Raw genomic sequence first — 12,786 nt, forward strand, 5'->3', positions numbered from 1 at the left:
TAACGTTAAGGAATGCTTTTCGTTTCGGTTAAAAACGAGATACAATTTATCTTGATAATTTCTTTATCGATAATATTTCGAAGTGTTTCAACGGAAACGGTGGAAATTTTTTGATAAACGATTAGCTTAACGTTAAGGTGCATCCCTGGTGCAGACATGAAGACCAATTCTAAATATTCTCGCGGAATTTTGTTCTCGCGGATTTTTTTATTCCCGCGGAAAAATTCCTCCAATTCTTTTCTCCAAGGAAGAAGAAAAATTGGGGAATAGGAATTTCGAATTTTCGAAGTCAGCTGTTTATTCAGTTGAAATTTCGTTGCGCATTTCTTATTTTGTTTAAAAAATTGAAGTTTAATTATTGTTGCGAATTCGTTAGAAATGAAGAAATAAGGTATAAACAATGCACATTATTGCATTTCATGTGGTATTCACTGAAATGAGCACTGAATTGGTGCCACAGCAACATCAACAGAGGAGCATAAGAAGAAGACGGCGGGATAACACAAATCCGCCGGAGTTGCCTGCTTTCATTCTGCAAAGCAATTTTCTGGGGGCCACATCGAGTTGAGTTCACCTTTCGCCATATGCCAAAATCTAATTAAGCCTTCTTAAAAAATCCTTGCGCTCTTCCTTTGCTTATGATATACTTTTCGACTTAAAATAAAGAATATTGTGGTTGTTGTTGTTGTAATAACAGTGAGAATATTGTGATAGAATTTAAATACATATTTTAGCCCAAATTTGTACAAATAAGTGTTCTTTCTTAAAAGAACGAATTTTCTTTAGCTATTTTAATGCATTCCCTTTAATTTAACTAGTGAAAAAACTCCTATGAAATGGCAAAGAAATTTCCCTCTCCCTCACATTCGTAATACCTACTTTTCTCCCATAACCGGTTTCCTCTTTTTCGAACATTGTTCAGAATAGGAGGAAAGGGAGAAGTGAAAAACCTCACAAGGAATTTTTATTTAGAATACGGGGAATGGGAGAAGGGAAAAAACTCGCACGGAATTTTCGTTTAGAATTGGGCTGATAATGATTAATTTGTTTACGTACATACAAGTGTAGCAGCTTGCTTCATTGTGTTGTGGCTTTATTTACTTAGTATCAGACTAGCGATGGGAGTATCACTTAGTGTTACTGATATTCGTCACACCGCCCTCCACCTATGTCTGATCGTCCCGATCAGACAAATCTCTCGATCTAACCGCTGCTAGCCTCTCCAAATGAACCACCTTCATTTTGGTTCGTGATTTGCCAATGGTTTGTATGCGGTACACTACATCATTGATCCGTTTTACAACTTTGTATGGGCCTTCCCAGTTACACTGCAATTTCGGGGACAAACCTTTTTTTCGTTGTGGGTTGTATAGCAGCACCAAATCTCTTTCCTGAAACCCTTCCGAAATTATTGCTTTATCGTACCTCGCTTTCATCTTGTCACTCATAATCTTTGCTCGTTGCCTTACAAGATCGTGTATCTCTCTCAGCTGTTCTTCCAAGACACCAGTGGATTTCTTGACATTCCTCTCCGCATCGGCACTTATCCCATACTTCAAAACAGCTGGCAGTCGAAGGTCATTGCCAAAAATTACTTTTGGAGGGGTTTGGCCCGTTGTCTCATGCACTGCTGATCGGTAAGCCATCAAGAATAATGGTATGCGGGCATCCCACTCCTTATGGTACCTACTTGTCTACTACTTTCCTTAAATGCTCCTCCAAGGTTCTATTGATACGTTCCACCATACCATCGGACTGAGAATGCAATGCAGTTGTCCGTGTTTTTCGAATGCCCAATGATTTACACATTTCTTGGAACACAGCTGATTCAAAATTTCTGCCTTGGTCAGAATGTAACTCCATTGGTACACCATACCTTGCAACCCATTCGTTTTTAACCACTTCTGTTACTGTTTCTGCTTCTTGGTTTGGGATTGGGTATACCTCTGGCCATTTGCTGAAATAATCCATAACCACCAGTACGTATTTGTTTCCGCGGTTGCTAGTAGGAAATGGACCTGCGACATCCATAGCGATCCTTTCAAATGGTGCACCTGAAATATACTGCTTCATCTGGCCATGACTTCGTGTTTTGGGCCCTTTCGCTCTGTTGCATACCTCGCAGTTGGCAATCCACTCGGTGACCGACTGACGGCAACCAACCCAATAGAATCTCTGCTTAATTTTCTCGAGCGCCTTTGTGATTCCAAGATGACCTCCACTTGGACCATTATGCAGCTCGCTGAGCACGTCAGGAATCCTCTTTCTGGGAACAACTATCAGTTTCTTTTTGCATTGACCATCTCCACTCTCCCATACTCGATGAAGGCAACCGGATATCAATTCTAAACTATTCCACTGTGCCCAATATGACTTTGCAATGGGATTCTCTGCTACCATCTCTTTTCTGCTTGGTCTTTCGTTCCGTTCGAGCCCTTGCATAACATGTGACAGATCTGTATCTTCTAGCTGACACTTTCTTATTTGTTCCTTGTCCCATTCATCCGTATAGTCATTAGCTGGACATCTATAATGTCTTCTTTAGCCTCGGCCATTGAACAGTGCTTGCATTCCAAACTACATGGTCTTCGTGACATTGCATCGGCATTTCCATGGGTTCCGATTCTCAATGGAAAAGTTGTAGCTTTTTAGTCGCTCGATCCACCTTGCCAATTTTCCTTCCGGATTACGGAACTGCAGAAGCCATTTTAACGCTGCGTGATCTGTCCTGACACGAATCGCTGGCCGTAGAGTTATTTATGAAAATGTTTAGTGCACTCTACCAATGCCAACAGCTCTCGCCGTGTAACGCAATAGTTCCTCTCTGGTTTTCCAATCGAACGGCTGTAATATGCAACTACCTTCTACTGTCCATCAACCAGTTGTGACAAAACGCCTCCTATAGCATATCGACTCGCATCTGTATCTAGAATAAATGTTGCTCCTGGAATCGGATATGTCAACATTGGGGCAGTGCACAAATGCTCCTTCAATGTTTGGAAAGCCACCTCTTGCTCCTTTTTCCATTCAAAAGCTTTATTTTTTCTTGTAAGCTCATGGAGGCTATGGGCTACGCTGGAAAAATTTGGTACACATCGGCGGTAATATGTGCACAGCCCAAGGAAACTTCTCAATTCATGTAGGTTCTGTGGTCTTGGCCAATCCTTTACAGCCTCTATCTTTTCGTTTGCAGTGCAGATGCCCTCTGTCGTTACCTTGTGACCCAAATAATTTACTTTCTTTTTAAACAGCGCACACTTTTTGGGACTTAACTTCAGACCAGCGCCAGCTATTCTCTGGAAAACTTCCTCCAAGTTCTTAAGATGTTCCTCAAAGTTCTTGCCCAATACGATGATGTCGTCCAGGTATACCAAGCATGTTTTGCAATGTAGACCTTTCAGTACCTGGTCCGTGAGTCTCTCAAAAGTAGCTGGTGCATTACAAAGTCCAAAAGGCATTACTGTAAATTGCCAAAGACCATCACCGACACTGAAGGCTGTTTTCTCTTTATCTTCCTCCTTCACCTCAACTTGCCAGTAGCCGCTTTTCAAGTCCAGTGTGGAAAACCATTTCGTACCAGATAGCGAGTCCAGAGTGTCGTCAATTCTTGGCAATGGGTAGCTATCCTTTTTCGTAACGCCATCCAATTTCCGGGACTCCACGCAAAACCTCATTTTTCCATCCTTCTTCTTTACAAGTACTACCGGTGAGCTCCATGGACTAGCTAATGGTTCGATGACGCCGCTGTCGCTCATTTCTTGTACGATTTGACTCACAACTTCCCGTTTCGCCAGTTGAAACCTACGAGGAACTTGACGTATCGGCCTCGCGTCTCCAGTGTCAATTTGATGTTTCACAACATTGGTGCGGCCTGGTTTGGAACCATCCTGGTCAAATATGTTCGCGTACATTAGGAGCAGTTGTTTTTCTTTATTCTGATAGGCTTCCTCTAGCCCCTGCGTCCATGCCGTGATGTCATATGAAAGATCAGTATTACTAGATGAAACATGTTCCTGGAGCTGTTCACAGTTAATAACTACTTCAGCCTCTTGGCATCTTCCCAAAATAGCTCCTTTGGTCAAATTAAATGGTGACTTGAACGCATTGAGTACTCTTACCGGAATAAGTCCATCTTGTTTTGTCATAGCCAGGGTTTTTCCTTCAAGTATGTTCAGTGCCGATTTGTTTGCTGCTTCGACAACCCACAATTTGTTTGTCCCACAATCTCCATCAACCTTTGCGCAGATGACTGCTTCGGATTTCGGTGGTATTTGCTGACTCTCTTCCACCAGCACTCGTTTACTGCTGTAGCCTCTCTCGTAGCCGAAATTAAGTGGCACATCCATGTTCTTATATCGCATCGTCTTGCTTTGCATATCGATCTTCATGCCTTGGTCGATTAAGAAGTCCACTCCAATTATGATTTCATCAACAATATCTGCCACTATAAAATTGTGTAGTACCGTGACGTTCCCAATTGCTACTTCACATCCTACTTCTCCAATTACCTGGGTGTCCTCTCCCGTGGCTGTCCGTAATCTTGCTCCAAGCAAGGGTCTTATCTTTTTGTTGACTAAATCCGCTAGAATGATGGAATGAGATGCACCCGTATCTAAAGTCAGTAAACGTTCCTTTCCATCCACATGTCCTCCGACAGTAAGATTGCTCGATCTTCTTCCAATCTGCGAGATAGAGATTATGGGGCATTCAATTGCGGGAGCTAGCTGTCGCCCCTTGCGGCTGACTCGATTTAGTTTAACGATTGAGTGGTCTTGGAGATTTGCTCATCTCCTTCTGCTCTGCGTTTACGACCACCCACATTGTTGGAACTGTTAGGGTTGGTGTTGCAATAACGCGCAATGTGCCCTGGCTTTCCACACTTAAAGCATTTGACTGCATCATTATTCTTCTGCTGTGTACCCTTCAATATCTGTTTTCTATGCTCGCTTCCGTACCGTTTTTCTACAGCAGCCATCAAGGCTTCATAGTTGTTCCACTCTCCTTCGGGAATCGTCTGTAGGATTTCTGGTGCTGGCCCCTTCAATGCCACGAACAGTGCAGCAACTTTATCTTCCGCATTCCAGTTGTTCACTGCTGCGGTCTTCTCAAACTGTAGCTTGAAGACCTGGAAAGGAACAGAACCGTCAAAGGATGGCGTCTTTACCTTGGAATTGCTTGCTGAAACAGCTGGGAGATTTAGTTGTAACTGCTCCATACGACCTTTCAAATCATCGACTTCTGCTTGAAATTGAGCGATTTTTGCATCCTGCGCTTCCAGTTTTGATGATACCCTTGCTTCCTGTTCTGACAGTTGCGAAGATATGCGAGATTCTTGTGCTTTCAACTGCTTAGCCATATATGTGTTCTGTTCTTCTAACTGTGTTTCCATCTTTGATGTAATCTGTGTCGACATTTCTGAAGTACGCGTTTCTTGTGCTTCAATCTTCGATATTATGCGTGTCTCCTGTGATTCCAGTTGGGATGCTACACTTGTCTTTTGTTCCTCCAATTGAGATGCCAGTTGAGATATTATATCTGTCTTTTGCGATTCCAGTTGAGACGCCAATGTCGATGTTTGAGCAGATATTGCAGCCAAAATCATGTTCAAGTCTGTGCTCGTAACTGTCTGCGTAACTGTCTTTTCCATTTTTGTTGTTTCCTCGCCATCAAAATGAAAGTTATATTCTTCCACGTCAATTCCTTCTAATTCCATTGCCTGTCGTAGTCTTGCCTGAAGTTCGAGTTTATTGCCGGTTGTATTCAATCCACGGGCTTCCAACTCCTTTTTCAGTTGCTGGATCCTTAGTTCACTTAACTTCGCCATGTCCTTGTTGTGCTTTGCAACTCTGGAATTTATTCAACAATTCCTCTTCTGACACCAATTGTAACGAATTTACTGCAATTCCCCTTATTTGCAATCTTCTGCCAAAGTTCGTATCGCTAAACTATTGAATAAATAACTCCAATATTGAATAGTGGAAAAATTACCTTTATTAAAGTACTCCACAATAACACTTATACTTTGAAACGAATAGCTTGCTTAATAACCAACTGATTGATAGCTCAAATGAAACTGATTCTTCATGCCTCAGCCTGTACCGCTTTTATACTCTTCGGTTTCCTCGTTCACCCATTTCTCGTAAGGTCTAGTAATTTCGTGAACCTGATGCTTGTTTATGAGCTATATACACGTATATTTGCAATTTGTATCCATATGCGTGTGTATATGTGAGCGGCTGATGATGACATGCGCTTGTGAGTATCTGTCTCTGTTGCCCCGCATGTATGTGTGCAGACATAATGATTACAAGTGTATCAGCTTGCTTCATTGTGTTGTGGCTTTATTTACTTAGTATCAGATTAGTGATGGGAGTATCACTTAGTGTCACTGATATTCGTCACAATATGATTCATTTTTTTTAGTATTATGCATGATGAGTGTACATAGGAAAATGGTCAAGGATAAAGGAAAGGATATGGTACTCAGAGTTTTAGAACGACTTGCACAAGATCCACGTCGTTTGGCACTTGTATAATTCACTGCTTCTTGTTTCCTGACATTAAATTGGATGGAATTGTGCAACCTGACCCCGACAGACGTAGAGTTTAGTGCTCAACCTACCTCCCGACGGAATACTTGACAGTGGTACCGGGGGTATATGGTACTCAGACAGTAGGAGGTTTAGTGCGGTTAAATTCCCACACAAACTTTGAGGATTTCAATGCTTCCTCCTCGTAAAACAAAAAAAAAAACATTAAATTGGATTGCCCCCCCCCCCTGATTGTTCCAAAATCAATGCCTGGATACGCCCTTGCTGATTTCCTAAATTAAATACTCATATTTTTCGAGCATTTAAGTGCTCTGCTAGCTTAATTTGAATAGTACATATCGATCATGAAAGTTTTATGTATAGAAAATTAAGTGCTCATTAAGTGCTCTACGAATTTGAAAAATATTCCAGAAATTTCATATATTTTCCGAGAAAGTAAGTGCTCTGCTAGCTTAACGTAAAGCTAGCAGCGCACTATGTGAAAAAGAGTTAAGGGCACCTCCAAAATACCAAATAATGTTTAGAAAATAAAGTGCTCTACGAAGTATGAAAAAAATTAGGAATTTTTATGGAAATAAAATTATAATATCGCACGATTTTTATTCCAAATTTTCGTTGAATAAAAACTAATGTAGGCAAATTCTGCTTCAATTGCAATTACAGGTTTGGGAATAAATATGTCTTACTTATACTTGCGAGTAAGGGACTGCATTAGGAGTGTCATAGCTCAAGTAAAAAACTTGGGATTATAACACTGCACTAGGGGTGTCCTTTCCCCAGGTTTTTTACTTGTTGAAATGCCACTTGGGAATTTCATGTCACCTATATAGCCTATGTTCCAGCTATTGGCCAAGGCCAAGTGCTGTTATAATGAAAATGTCATAAAGAACGTTTGAGAGCTGGAGGTGTACTGTTAAAAATTGCAAAGATACCAAAGTCCGGAAACTTATCAAACACGTAAGTCTGAAATCTTAGCAGGGTTACAGCTTTTTAATAAAACCAGCACCAACTAACAACAAGTATCTGTCACCCAATAAATTATTCAATTTCGTAACACGGCAGCCTAAAATAATACCCTTAATTATTGCCCGCTCAAAAATTATACCAGCTACGCTTCAAAGCAAAACGACATGAGAGACTTACTGACAAACACTTACTGACTTACTGTACAAACATCCAAGATACAAGTTAACAACGCCATCAATCTTGCTAATATACGCCGCCTCAGCCATAGCAACATTAAGCCATGTTGCTAAACATATTGGCACTTGCAACAACGAACAGTGTGAGACGAAATAAAAGTGACAAGTATACATGTGTTTGGTTAGGTGTGTATTCGAACTAATAGGCTGATATCGTATGATTTTTCGGTACCGAAAGAGCAATGACCCACTAGGTTCGGCCAAAAACAAGTGAATGGAGAATGAGTTAGTTCGAATACAATAATCAGATGATCACTAATGCAATTAATGACAATAAGAATTAGTTCGAAAGCAACGAAAATATCACCAACGCAATTCTAATGCAAAACAGCAGCTTCAACTAAAAGAGAATAAATTATAATAGTCAGTTCCGGACCAATTCGCAATCGAGACGGTCAGGACTTCGAGTCCGCCGCGAAAATGACACTGGAAAACAAATTCCAATTTTTTTTCTGCATCAGAGACGACATTATGAAATTCCTATGTAAAATCACCCGCAGATTCCGAAGATCAAGGCTATTTTTAATTCTAAGGTAACGTTTTTTAGATATTTACGAATTACCGTTTTTCAAAAAAAAAACAAAAAAAAAACGATAATGGGGCCCACTTAACCATATATATCTCAAGAACGAATTGAGCAATTCCAAAACGGTTGAATGGTGAAGCTTTTAAAAGGTAATGAAATTCGCTATAAACTGTGCATACAACACTTTTTGCTAGGCCCTGCAGATTCAAAGATAACGAACAATCATTACGGATTTTTTTTAGTGTCGTTTTCTAAAATCTAGGTACATTTCAAGCAAGAGGATATTTTTAAGGCAGGTAGTGTTTTCTTTGTAGAACTAGGGAACCTCTTTCTCTAGGTAGGCTTGAATTTTTACTTGATCTAAGTATAAATAATAGTACATGCGCCTTGTTCCTTCATAATATCTGCAAGGCTCGCCGAATACTGTTCAGTTTATAATTGCAGTTTATAACCCGTCATTTACTTGAAAATATAATATGAATAAAAGGGCGCGAGTGTTTGAGTGTACAAATGATCCAGATATGTTCTGTTTCATCTACGGTCGTTAAAAGGATGCGATATGTGTTATCAAATCCTTTGAAAGTTACATACTATAAGTATTTTGGAATTGAGCCTAAAAACAATGAAAAACCATGGACACCGAATACTGTGTGCACCACATGTCGAGTCGAATTGATTTTTTTGGAAACCGGAACAAAAAGGTGCGTTGTAAGAATTAGGAATTTGCTCCCTTTTAATGCATAGCTGACTAATTTCTGAAATTATCTATTTAGGCGACAAATGAAATTTATTACCCCAATGAAGTGGAGGGAACAAACTTGCCATTCAACGGACTCTGCTATATTTGTGCTACAAAAGTACTTGGGGTTGGAAAGTCAAGAAAAGTAACCTATGCGAGCGTATCTACAGTGTCATTATCAGAACTAAATGCAACGGAAGCTACATTGCCAGAATCAAATTTAACTTTAGTTCCGGCTTCAGTTTCATTGTCAACAGCATAAGAGATTTCATGTTGTACTGGATTTCAAAAGGAAAACGAAAGAAACTCTTTGTCACAAGCAGAACTCAATGATTGGATAAGGGATTTGGAATTGTCAAAGAAAAAGGCCGAACTACACGTCCGTTGTTTCATCCGATGTTTAGGTAACATATTATAGAACTCGTCACGAACAATTTTCCAAGTACTATACGAAGGAGGACAGTGTTTGTTACTGCAAAGACATTGCTGGTCTATTCAAATAGTTTGGTGAACCATATGATTCAAAAGAGTGGCGATTGATCATTGATGGCAATAAATTAAGTTTAAAGGCCGTATTATTGCATATTGGCAACCAAAAGCCATCTATCACGATCGCGCATGCAATAGATATGAAGGAAACGTATGAGATGATGCAAAAATTGCTCAAACTAATCAAATACGAAGAACATGATTGGAAAATATGTGCCGACCTTAAAGTCGTTGGAATGCTATGTGGTCTACAAAGTGGATACACAAAATAATGTTGATTTCTATGCAAATAGGATAGCCGAGCTCGTCAAGACCACTACATCATAAAGAATTGACCAGAACGAATCGAGTTTCAAGTTGGGGTGGATAACATAAAATACTCCCCACTTATAAAGAAGGAAAAAATAATTCTACCTCCGCTCCACATCAAGCTCGGCCTTATGAAAAATTTTGTCAAGGCTTTGGACAAAGAAGGCGAAACTTTTCATCATTTCAAAACAATCTTTCCAGAGATTTCAGAAGCAAAAATAAAGGAATAAATTTTTTTGGGACCGCAAATAAGAAAAATGATGACCAATAACCATTTCAAAGAACTATTGTCACCAGTGGAGGCAGCAGCGTGGGATTCTTTGTGACGTATTTTCCTTTGGCTTTGCCGGGGTTGGCCGCAGTCCGTCCAGGGTTCCTGAAATTTAAAATCCCTACCGGTCCTTCTGAATGAATAACCCTGTTGATTTCATGTAAAAGCGTTATAAATATTTATTTCATCAAAATCTACCTCTACTCCTAGCTTATTCCTTTGCTTTGTAAGAGGCGACTGAGGTAATAAACCCTCGGCCAACCTCTGCCGTCGAATGGAGTAAAAAGCCTCCAGACGAATATACTTTAGTACAAATGAAGTCAAAACCTTCAGGTGTACTCTTGGTCGACAGTCATAAAACCTACAGACTGGTATGCCTGTGTCCTAATCTCTCTGAATTTTAATGCGAATTCTTCGCCCTTATATACTAATTTTTGCACGTAGGCAAACGGTATAATAACAATTTCCAACTAATAATATTAACAATATAAAACAACAGTTATTCCGGTGAATGTTTCTTTCCATAAATATCCACGCACCATAATGCTCCTTATTGAATACAATGCCTTTGTTTTATTTATTATTTATTAACATATATATTCATTCTGACACAACAATTTTGAAAAAATTATTTAATAGTGCCAGTCACGTGTGATACAATAAGGTATTCTGATAATTAAAAATACTTAACTTAAAAAAAGGGAGAAGTAAGAAAATGAGAAATATGGATACATTATAAAATGAAACACAAATGGGAGAAAAAAAAATCAGGTACAAATATTTTGAAAAAATAAATATAATATGTAAAAGTCCACATTCAATAATATAGAAGGTATTAAAATAGAGTTGTAGTGGTTAGCAATCATTTTAAAAACTAAACACTTTATTTGTAAATTGCAGTGTATTAGTAATAAGCCTTAAACTAACTGGAAGTGAGTTCCAAAGACGTACCGCGTTGATATAAAATTGACGTTCAGATGTCAGAGTTTTGTGTCTAGTGTAAATAAGCAGTGCCTAGCGATTGAAGAAACTGAAGCCTCTGGTATAAATAGTTTTGTTCCTGCGTATGAATAACCTTATGTATGAACAACACTGTTCAGAATTTTAACAAATTTTCAAAAGAAATATTTAACAACTTTACGGCATACGCAGACACATGGTCAAGTCGTTTTAGGCCTAAATACGTATCTGGAAATGTTGTTATAAACAACATTAAGCTTAGTTTTACATACAGAGTCACAATTAGCATAAATCTCGCAGCCATAAAGTAGCGTAGGTATTAAGTACGCTTTTGCAAGAAGAAATCTAATGTGTAAAGGAGTGAAATACTATGTTAGCCATGGTGTACGAAGCATTCCATACACTTTACCTACTGTACTAATGATATGATTATTCCATGTCAGAGTTTGATTAAAAACCAAACCAAATATTTCTCTGAGTCAACATATTCAATAACTGTACCGTATAGCATTACCTTGTCTAAGTTTTGTGTATCGAAGGCTTTTCTGCGAATGACAATACATTTAGCTTTGGCAGGATTAATTGATAAACCATTCGCAGATGCCCATGCACTTACATTCGTCAATTCAGAGTTAATATCATTAATACACATGCCAACACGATCAAGAGGACAGCACACATATAGTTGAACATCATCAGCATAAATATGAACATTGCAATATCTTAGCGCATTGGGTAAGTCATTAACATACAACACAAACAACAAAGGGCCCAGGACTGAACCTTGCGGAACACCCCTGAGTACAGGTACAAAAGTAGACCTATTGCCAATAACATACACAGCCTCAGATCTCTGCACGTGGTAGGACCTAATCAAAGCAGTGGCATGAGAAGAGAAATTAAAAAGATTTTGTAGCTTGCGACATAGAAACTCATGATCAACTGACCCAAACGCCTTGGAATGATCGAGTAGAGTTAGAAAAGCAAGATTATTTCCATCAATTTCCATTCTAATGCTTTCTATAACATCCAACAGAGCCGAAATGCAACTCTTCGGTCTGAAACAGGACTGACGGTATGTTAGAAGCCTGTTATCATGCACATATGACATTATTTGCTTATGATGGATACGCTCAGCAACTTTGGACAAAAATGTTAGGATAGCAATGGGCCTGTACTCGTTATTTTTCTTATGTACATGAATGATTTTACCAACTTTCCAGCACCTAGGGAATACACAGGTCGTTAGTATGGAGTTAACTAGATGGGTCACATGTGACAGAATCTTTGGGAATATAGTTTTGAGAAACTTCGCACTGGTTCCATCAAAGCCAATAGCGTTTGACTTCACTGAGAGTATGGCTTGCACAGTATCACAGTCATCAACACACATAAATTCAAGAGCACTGACGCCAACATTTACACGTTCACAGTAGTTTTCAAGACTAACGCGAGGGTTTGATACAGGCAAACTAGCAAAATTAACGTTAATTTCATCTAAGTCAGAGTGAATAGGTAAGCTTTCTTTGGGTTTTCCCACGCCAATCTCCCTTATGGTATTCCAAGTTTGCCGCGAGTTCATTGTCAGACTAAACTTTTCATCATAGAACAAACTTTTCGCTCTTTTAATTGCTTTGGCAGCAGTAATTCGAGCCGATTTAAATTGGTTATACATATCTGCATTACGGTACCTTTTCCACCGCGAGTATGCTTTATACGCACATTGATTAAATGTTTAA

General features: G+C 39.2%; 1 protein-coding gene across 1 annotated transcript in view; it reads right to left on the minus strand.

The window, feature by feature from the left end:
- lobo (lost boys) overlaps window positions 1-12,786 on the minus strand; it is a 1,557,146-nt gene that overhangs the window by 1,190,443 nt on the left and 353,917 nt on the right. The window lies entirely within an intron of this gene.

Source organism: Eurosta solidaginis, chromosome 1 (assembly GCF_040869045.1).
Source record: "Eurosta solidaginis isolate ZX-2024a chromosome 1, ASM4086904v1, whole genome shotgun sequence".
Taxonomy (NCBI): Eukaryota; Metazoa; Arthropoda; class Insecta; order Diptera; family Tephritidae; genus Eurosta; species Eurosta solidaginis.